Genomic DNA, 10,583 nt, shown 5'->3' with positions numbered 1-10,583 from the left:
TTGGGATTTGCTAACTGACATTTATAGAAGCAAGGCTCCTACCCTCCTACAGAGACTGGGAGACAGTGATCCTATCTTCAAATGTTGGCTGCAACAAACAGAACATTCCTTTGAGTTTTCCCAGGCAGGAACCTCAGTGGGCTGGAGTAGTCATCCTAGGGGACGTGGCCTTCAGCTGTTAAAAACTATGCTAGTGTTTGTTTACATCTCTAAATGCAGGACATGGGTGGAGTTGTTCTTTGCCAAGAGATCTCTGAAGTTCCAACAGTCCACCCCACTCCAATATCTGGGATCTTTGTGAAGCAGCCTAGGATAGTTTGGCCCCTAGGACCACAAGAGAACGAATCAGATCCAGGACTTTCTGGCTAGCAACCCTGCACACACAGGCCCTCTCCTCTGCAGGAGACAGGGTGGCTAGGGTGAAAACCCCATTGCAAAATAAGCCAGGAGAAGAGGAGCCACAGTTGTCACCCAACTTTTTGCTTTCATGTTTTTATGTTACAATAGGCCTTTAGTCAAAATCTGAGTCCCCCGGCTTCCTAGAGCCATAGATCAGGGAGCAGGGTGGTCCAGGCCACACTTCTGGCAACTCCAGAGCAGTGGCAAGGGTTGGGGTCTGAGCTAGGACCTTGGAGATACGTTCCACACACCCATCCTCCATGCCTCACCTTGCTCCCTAACAACTCCTCTCCCTACCCCACCTCTAGCTCCTAACTCCCACCTTGCACCCCATCCCTAGAGCATTTTCCTGTTTCACACATGTCCTTGACCCCAGTTATCGTGTGCGTGCCTTCCAAATTCAGTCTTTTTCCAGCTGTGTGTCTATCTCCCTGTAAATGTCTTCCTCCTCCTTTGCTTGGCTAGTGCCCACTCAGCCTCAGGCCTCAGCCCTCAGCTGTCAGCTTGAACACTGCCTCTTCATTTTATCTTTCCTTGAACTTCCAAACCAGGTCAGTCTCCACTCCCTTCTACCTCCAGATTTCTAGGAAGGAAGTACAAGGAGGCAGACAAAAAGAGAAGTAGCTTCAGGGCAAAAAAGTGAAGGTGAAAGTGTTAGTCACTCATTCGTGTCCAACTCTTTGGGACCACCCAGCCGGAGTCTAGCCCCCCAAACACCTCTGTCCATGGAATTTTATAGGCAGCAATACCGGAGTGCATTGCCAGTCCCTTCCCCAGGGGATCTTCCTGACCCAGGGATTGAACCTGGGTCTCCTGCATTGCAGACAGATTCTTTACCATCTGAGCCACCAGGGAAGCTTCAGGGTACAACAGAGTAAAGGATGACTCAACACTGGGGTAAAAGCCAGCATGTTTAAAGGGGAAGCTAAGGAGCCAGTGGCAAGCGCACTTGAGAAGGTGAGGGCAGCAGAGCTGAAGGGGATCTGGTTTAGAAAAGGCAACAGGAAAGGAAGGGAAGTATGCTCAAAGAAACAGTCGCAACAGCAAAAAGCAGGCATCACAGGTCTTAGCAGTGTACCTCCTCTGTAACTTATACATTTAGAGGGGAGAGGTGAAAAATTGTGGTTGGCTATTTCAGATGACCTCAGTCTTCTTAGGGAAATAGGAAGTTATGTCTTATGAAAAATGGACATTGGGAATAAAATCAAGATATATTCTCATTTCTTAGGGCAGTATTAGTTGGGACTAAGAACTATAACAGGTAGACTCAAAATGCAATGGCTCTACAGTATAGTCTCTAGGCCATAGAAATTTATTTCTTGCACCCATCCTTAGCAGTCCAGGATGGGTGTTCGGATCAGTGGGCCGTTCCCTTCCTTGGTGATCATTTAGGCACACAGGCTCTGCCATTCTCTAAGGTCTAGAGAAAATGGGAGGAACATGCAGAGCATGCAAAGGAGGTTCTCATAGATCTGGCATGGGAGGAACACACACATTTCTGCTCACATCCCTTTGGAGGGACATTGATCATGTGCTATCAACCAAGTGTAAAAAGGACTAGAAGATGTTTTCTAGCTGTGTGCTCACAGGAGAGAACAGAGTTTGGTAGACAGCTAGTGGTTTTCACCACTGTGGTAGGCAGAAAAATGGACCCCAAAGATGTTCACATCCTAATCTCTAGAACCTGTGAATATGTTACCTCATGTGGTAAAAGGGATTTTGAAGATATTTAGGATCTTGAAATGAGGTCGTTATTCTGCATGATTCCCCTGAGGCGTTATAAATGAAAGAAGGAGCCAGCAGAGTCAGTATCAGAGGGATGCAGCATAGAAAGACTAGCATGGCCACTGCTGACTTTGAAGATGGAAGGGAACCATGAACTAAGAAATTTGGGCTCTCTGTAGAAGCTAGAAAAAAAAAAAAAGAATGGGTTCTTCTCTAAAGCCTCCAGAAAATATGCAACTCCTGCTGACACCTTGATTTTAGCCCAGTGAGACTCATTTCAGATTCTTGATCTCCAGAACTCTAAGATAATATGTTTATGTCGTTCTAAACCACCAAATTATGATGATTTCTGCAGCAAGCAGAAACTAATACAACCACATGTGGTAATTCCTTTTTAAAAAAATTACTTATTAGTGGTATGAAGCATTATGTTAAAATTTAAGAAGACAAGACTATGTGCTGACTTTCCACTTTTTGCAGAAGCCTATTGACTGCCTTACTCTCAGGGATTAGTCAGGGCTGGAGGACTTTAATGTAGAGAGGTTCCAGAACAGCAGTTCTCAAAATGGGATCCCCAGATGAACATAATCTGCCTAAGAACTTGTAGAAATTGAAATCCTCAGCCATCTCAGCCTTACTAAATCACAGAATCTGGGGTCCAGCAGTCTGTGTTTAACAAGTCCTCTGGGGCTCAACAGGCTGTGTTCAGTTTGAGACACTTGCTCAAGTTTGAGAACCACTATTCTAGGACTAAGGGACTATTCTAGATTGAAAGAAACTAAAAAGGAAAAATGAATTACCAAGGCATGATTATAAGCTGGATCTTTTTGTTCCAAAGGACATTATTGGAACAATTAAAGAAATCTGGATGGAGTCACAGAATTCATAGTAATGCATCAGCATTAATTTTCTAATTTGATGGTTATGGGATGGTGATGTAGGTGGTCCTTGCTTATAGGAAATATACACTAAAAATATTCAGATATAATGAGGTGCTTCACTTGTAACTTGTGACTTGTAACTTCACTAGTAACTTGTGAACTTGTGAATTCTCAAATGATTCAAGGGGGGGAAGTTTTAAACTCTACTTTCCATTTTTCTTGGAGGCTATTTCAAGATTTTTAGAAGTTTTTGGGAAAAAAAAATACAGCATGATATTTTTCAAATATCAGCTTGGCGAGTGTGAAAAACGTGGTGAAGGTACAGGGAAACAGTTTCACACACCATTGTTGGAATTATGTGTTGTAATATTTGGAGAGGGCAATTTTACAATATCTATCAAAAACTTAAAAGCCAAATTTGTCTCAGAAATTGTGCTGAGGGTAAAGAAATACATTTTATTGCAAATGTATAAGGAAATGTATTTATACTAGAAAAAGACTGGAAACAACTGAAGTGTTTATCATTAGGTGATTGGTTAAATAAATTATGGTATAACATATGCAATGAGTTACCTGGCTTTAGACCACAACTTCTGTAGGTCTTGAACCAACTTCCCTTTTTGCAGTGTAACAGTCAGGTTCCAATCAGGAACATATAAACCACTCTAAATATTTGGATGGAGGGAATCTAATGCGAGGGACTGGTGACAAACTCAGGGATCAGCATCAGAGAAAGCTGGTACAGATACAGCTTTTAAAATAACAATGCTCAAGGACATAAAAGACAAATTTGAGAATTTGGCATGTTATAAGAAAGGAGGCAGATGGAAATTCTATAACTGAAAAATAGAATATACACATAAAAGCAGATTACACAGTGAATTGGAAGGTAAGTTATATCCAGAATGAAGCCAGGTAAGAAGGGGACAAAGGGATGGGAACAAGAGATTAAGGGGCATAAGTGATACAATGAGAAGGTCTAACATACTTTTAGTTGGAGTCCCAGAAGGAAATTAGAATGGTATAGAACTAATATTCGAGCACACAATAGCTGAAAATTTAGCAAAACTAAAGAAAGATACATATCTACCAATTTAACAGACCAAAGAATCCCAAGGAGGATTACTTACTAAAAAAAAAGTCCATATCTACACATATCATAGTAAAACTAGGATAAACCAAAGACAGAGAAAAAAAATCTTAAGCCATTAACAAAAGAATATATTAAACAGACAGATGAACAGTTGACTGCTCATCAGCTGACTTCTCACCAAGTCAGAAACTGGTGGCTTGGTGCCTCCAGTATGACAATATCATGCTCAACCTAGAATTCTATTTCTAGAAAAAAATGTTTCTTAAAAATGAAGGTGGAAACTGAAAATATCACAATATCATTAATCAGCTATATATACATATTTACTGCTCAGTCATGTCTTACTTCTTATGACCCCTTGGACTGTAGTCCGCCAGGCTCCCCTATCCATGGAATTCTCCAGGCAAGAATACTGGGTGTGGGTTGCCATTTTCTTCTCCAGGAGATCTTCCCAACCCAAGGATCAAACCTGGATCTCCCCTCTTTCAGGCAGGTTTTTTTTACTGTCTGAGCCACTAGGGAAGCCCAATACTCTGATATAAAATAAAAAGTTTAAGGGAAAGGAAGAATGAAGGTAGAATAACAGGACAGAATGTTTTAAATGATGTTTTTCAAACACAAGGAAAATGACCTCACAAGGAAAGTGAGGGAGGGAGAGAAGAACGAAGAGCAGTATGAAAGTAATTAAAATAGTAAATATGTGGATAAATGTAAACAAACATTTGCTGTAGAAAATAATAATGTATTTTTATTACATATCTATATACATTTACATATACATGATTAATATTCACAAAATAATAGCATTTAAGACAAGATAAATAGTTAAATTATTTAAGATCCTTTCATTATCTAGGATGAATTTAAAACTAGGCTTTCATAAGTCAAGAATGGATCGTTTATTTCCTTGCCCATTAAAAGAAAAGCACAAACTTCCAAATCAAAAGAGGGAAATAGAATAATTCTAATCTAATCTGAAAGAAAGTAAGAAAAGAGATAATGTAGTTTAAATCAGGTGGGATAAATAATAAGCAGTGTGGGGCTTCCCTGGTGTCTCAGTAGTAAAGAATCCACCTGCCAAACAGGAGACTGGTTTGATCCCTGATCCGGAAAAATCCCACATGCCACGGAGCAACAAAGTCCAGGTGCCACGACTATTGAACCTGTGCTCGAGAGTCCAGGAGTTGCAACTACCAAAGCCCACACACTCTAGAGCCCATGCCCCAGAACACAAAAAGTCACTATAAGCAGAAGCCTGTGCACTGCAGTGAAGAGTAGCCCCTGTCACCGCAACTAGAGAAAAGCCCACACAGCAACAAAGACCCAACACAGCCAAAAATAAATAAATGAATAAAACTATTTAAAAGATAATAAGCAGTGAATAAAACTGAAACCCAAACATATCAAGTTATATATTAAAGACCTAATACCCATGATTAAAAAGTTATCAAACTGATTTAAAACAACTATATGCTATTTCCAAGAGGCACATTTAAAACAAGGATACAGAGGGAATTCTCTGGTGGTCCAGTCAAAGTCCACTGGACTCAGCACTTTCACTGCCATGGCTGGGGGTTCAATCCAATCTCACAAGTGGCACAGAGTGGTCAAAAAATGCCCCCCAAACAAACAAAATACCCAAGGATACAGAAAAGGTTGAAAGTGAAAGGATGGGAAGAGTTATGCTAGATAACAATAATAAAAAAAAGCTGATGTTACTAATACCAGAAAAAAAATAATTTAAGTAAGCCAAAGGCATTACTATAGACAGAGTTTTACTTCTTTAAGTAAGGAAGATGTAGCAAGTCTGTAATTGTATGTTCCTAATGACATGGCCTCAAATATATTATGCAAAACCCACATAACTGTAAGTAGAAATAGATAACTCAACAATTATCTCATTAACTGATAGAACAAGTGGTTAGAAATTCATAAGGAGTAAAGAAGATTTGAACAATACATTACAAAATTGATCTAATGTCTTTATCTAGGTGACTGCACCCAGAGTCTGCAGAACACATGTTCTTTTCCAATGCTCTTGGAATCTTCATTAAGGTCAAACACACACTGGGCCATAAACAAATCTCTACAAACATAAAAGGATAGTAACCATATACAGTATGATTGCTAATCAAAATGCAATAACAAAATTATAACTAGGAATTTCCTGTATGTTTCAAAATTTAAAAATACACTTCCAAATAACCTAGGATATCTGTTATAATGATCAGTGCTTTGTTCTTTCTTATCATACCAGAAGTCTACCAGAAGAGAATTTTAATTCTCTTTTCAAAGTACCAACCTTGACTTTTGATCCTCTCTGTTGTGTTACAGTTCCATTGTTTTTACTCTCATCTTCTTTGTCTCCTTTAACTTTTAAAAATAAGACAGATCATTAATCAACCTAACAATAATGTTTATGTGAAGTTTTATAAAATGCAAAGTGCTTTCACATTAATCCTCAAAGCAACCTTGTGAGTTGGGTCTTTTCCTTCATTTTTACAGATGGGGAAATTATAGATAATTATCACATTCACCAGAATACTGACCCCCAGACCAGAGGAACTTCTCCTGCCATTCCAGGGCCTCCTTTTATTCTCTGAGGTCTTCAGGAACACTTAACCAAAACAGCCATGGTTAAGATGGTGGAAGCTTGGGTCTCATCAGTCTTCAGTAGTCTCCGGCATGCATATTACCAAGAAAACAAAGGGATGGGGAGGGAGTGGGTAGAAAAGTGTGTACAGCATGAGTGGGCAGGCTGCCTAGCCAGAGAAGCAAGTGTGAAGCAGCCCTTGATCAACCCAACACTCTTTGTCACTGGACTAGAGCTCTTCTTGTTGACCCCTTTTCCAGGAAATAAAAAAAGCATATTTTCTTAGAAACAATGGATTGCTTGCTTAGAAGCAAATACCACAGAGTAAACATATCCAGAAAAATATTTCTTCTCAAATCTTGTCGGGGTGGTCCTTGGGGGATTTTCTTGGCTTGAAGATGGGGCTGTATTCCATTGTCTGAGTGTCTGTCTATATGTATGAATCCTTGAACAGGGGCCACCACACTGTCAGACTTACTTCCCACATCCTTCTACAAATGCTTCTCATTCCAAGCACATTTCTAAGGGCTCTAATAACACTAACCTCCCCAACCCTCATTACAACCTCTGAGGTTGTTACCATTATTATTCCAACAAGAGGTAGATGAGGACACACGAGCAAAAAAAACAGAAGGTTTAGTTACTTGCTTAGACATCTGGGAATAAGTGAGAGTCCTTACTTGAACCCCAGCTTCATGGTGGAGAGACTGCTCTTGGCTACTACACTGTGTTGCCTCTGTGTGGGATTCACACAAACTCCTTCCTGAGCATAACTGATACTATTCACAGCCTGAGACGAACTGCCAGGTCTAAATGGGAACATTCAAGGGAAAGAAAAATCGAGTTAAACATTCCGACTTTCTTCTGCATGTCTCCAGTCAAGGCCCTCAGCTGAGGTTGGGGAAGACGCATGTGGGGACTTCCCAGGCCAGGGAATTCCCTAGGAAAGCTTAAGGTCCTGATGCAGACAGACTTCAGGTCCCAACTGTCTGTCCTCAGCTAGCTGATCCTTAGGTGACCATTTCTCACTTTTTAATCTCATGAGGGGAAAGTTCCCTTGCATTTCATGACTGATATTCAGTACTTTTTACCCATAGTGTCTCTGTACATAAACCCTGATGAAATTATTTTTCAAGCTTTTACTTTCAGACAAATTCGCTAGAAATAGAGTACACTCCTATTGAAAGCTTTTTCAAACTCACTGTTTATTGAGGTTTTCCCTTCCCTCTCTATTCCCTTCACTCACTCCTCCTGAGAGTTCCATAAGGACTGAACTCACTTCAGAATCTTTCCCATACTCCTCAACTATGAGACCTTTAGTAAGTTTTGTTTCTCCCCACCTAGGAATTTTCTCAGTTCAAATAAAATTTCTAATTTATTGGCACAAAACTGTGATATAATATCTTATTGTTTTAATGCCTGTAGCATTTGTAACACAAAACTTTAGAAATCTGCTGAGAGTTCAAGGGAATTTATTCAGTGTTGTAACATGGAAAGAGTTAAAGGGAATGGTTCCCCAAACATGAGGAATGAGAGAGGTTTTATAGGGGAAAGAAACAAAAGCAGCACTGAATACTGCAGTTTTGGTGGGTTTTGGTAAGGTAGGTATTGTGATCTTTTTTTTTTTTTTTTAGGTATTACAGTCTTACAGAAATGAGTTGTGTTTCTTTCTGATTTGGCTCATCGTGACTGTTACATTCCTGTTCTCAGAATTGTTGAGTCAGGAATTTAGGAGTGAGCTATTCTCTCAGAATAGCAGAGACCAAGGAGGTCAGTGTATGTTCAGAGAAGAAAAATGTACAGTTCTCTGTATTCTCCCTTTTTATCCCTGACTTTGGTTATTCAGGCTCTTTTTTTTCTTGATCAGTCTCACCAGAGGTTTGTCAGTTTTATTAATCTCTTCCAAAACACACAGACATTTGGCTCTGGTCTCTTATGTTTTTCTATTTTGTTAGTTTCTGCTCTTTATTACTTCCTTGTTGAAACTTCCATTAGGATTTGATTTTCTTTTTGATGTGTTGCTTAGGTGATTAATTACCAGGTTTTCTGATTTTCTGAAATACCTTTTAAGCTATAAATTTCTAAGCACTGTCTAAGCAATATCTCTCTGGTTTTGATATGTAGTATTTTCATTATCATTCAGTTGAAAATACTTTCTTCTTTGAACTGTGATTTTTAAATGTTTATGCAAATTTCTGAACAGACATGCTTTATACTTTTTTTTAAATTAATTTCTAATTTCAGTTACTTAAATTTTGTTCAGATTTACTTTCTGGTCCAGCATATGTGTCAAGCCCCCCACCCCAGCTTTACTGAAGTATAATTGACACATAACATTGTGTAGGTATTTTTGAAAGTATTTCGTGTGTTCTTGACAAAAAAACATGCATCCTTGATACACTGGTGCAGTGTCCCATACATATGCATTAGAATGCTTTTAACCTTATTGTTTAAATCTGTATCTTTACCAGTTTTTAGTCTGCTTGTTCTATTAATTAGGTAAAAAAAAAAAACATAACTGTGGATTTTATATTTTTGTGTGTTCTGAATACTTTTTAGGTAGATACTTATAACTGTTCTATCTTTTGTGTTTTTTCTTTCCTGAATGTTTTGTCTTAATGTAACAACTCCTTTTATCTTTAAGAATGGTTTGTGCCTTGAAGTCCCTGTTGTATCTAATATTAGTAGAGCTACATCAATTTTATGTTGACGTCATATAACTTCTTTCCATTCTTTTACTTTCAAACTTAGTGTCCTTATATTTGAGTCTCTTGTAAGTAGTAATGTAGTCGGGTTTTGTACTTTTGCCCTGTGTGCTAAGGTCTGTGTGTGTTTCCCCAGAATTCGCAGGTTGGAATCCTAATGCCCAATGGTGTTAGGAGGCGGGGGCCTTTGAAGGTGATTAGGTCATCAGGGTTGGGCCCTCATGAATAGGACTGGTGCCTTTATAAAAGACATCCCACAAGATTCCCTAATCCCTTCTGCCATGTGAGGATACAAGAAGTCTATAACCCTGAAGAAAGTCTGCACCCAACCATGCTGATCTCCAATCACTCTGGACTTCCAGCCTCCAGAATTAAGAAATATTAATACGGACGCGGGAGACGCCCGGCTCCGGCGGCGCAGGCGCAGACGCGGGAGACGCCCGGCTCCGGCGGCGCAGGCGCAGACGCGGGAGACACCCGGCTCCGGCGGCGCAGACGCGGGATCTGGCACAACCGACCACGTGCAGAATTGTGGCTGAGATGAGCTACCCCGTGCCCAGGGTTAGGGCGGTGGCCGAGAGGAGCTGTACCACGTTCAGGAGGCGGTGGCTGCTTGGGCACCGGAGGGCCGAGAGGAGCTGATCTACATTCAAAGCAGGAGGCGCGGCCTTGAGGAGATAGCCCTCGTCCAAGGTAAGGTACAGCAGCTGCGCCTTGCTGGAGCAGCTGGGAAGAGATACTCCACGACCAAGTGGAATATAAGAATCCAGTGTTCTGGGGAGGAAGGAGCAAGATGGCGGAGGGATAAGGTGGCAAGACCACTTTCTCCCCCACAAATTCATCAAAAGAACATTTGAACGCGGAGTAAAGTCCACAAAACAACTTCTGAATATTGGCAGAGGACATCACGCTCCCAGAAAAGCAGCCCATTGTCTTCTAAAGGAGAGAGAAGAAATCCAGCTCCACCCACCAGAACACCGACACATGCTTCCCTAACCAGGGAACCCGGACAAGTCACCCGTCCAACCCCACACACAGCGAAGAAACTACGTAATAAAGAGAACTCCACAAACTGCAAGAAGAGGGAAAGGCCACCCTAAGCAAAGCAATATAAGCAAGATGAAGAGGCAGAGAAATACCCAGCAAGTAAAGGAACAAGATAATTGCCCACCAACACAAACAAAAGA

The sequence above is a fragment of the Moschus berezovskii genome, chromosome 8 (genome assembly GCF_049115385.1).
Source record: "Moschus berezovskii isolate FMDL1 chromosome 8, NW_MosBer_1.0, whole genome shotgun sequence".
Taxonomy (NCBI): domain Eukaryota; kingdom Metazoa; phylum Chordata; class Mammalia; order Artiodactyla; family Moschidae; genus Moschus; species Moschus berezovskii.
This window is presented reverse-complemented; position numbering follows the sequence as displayed.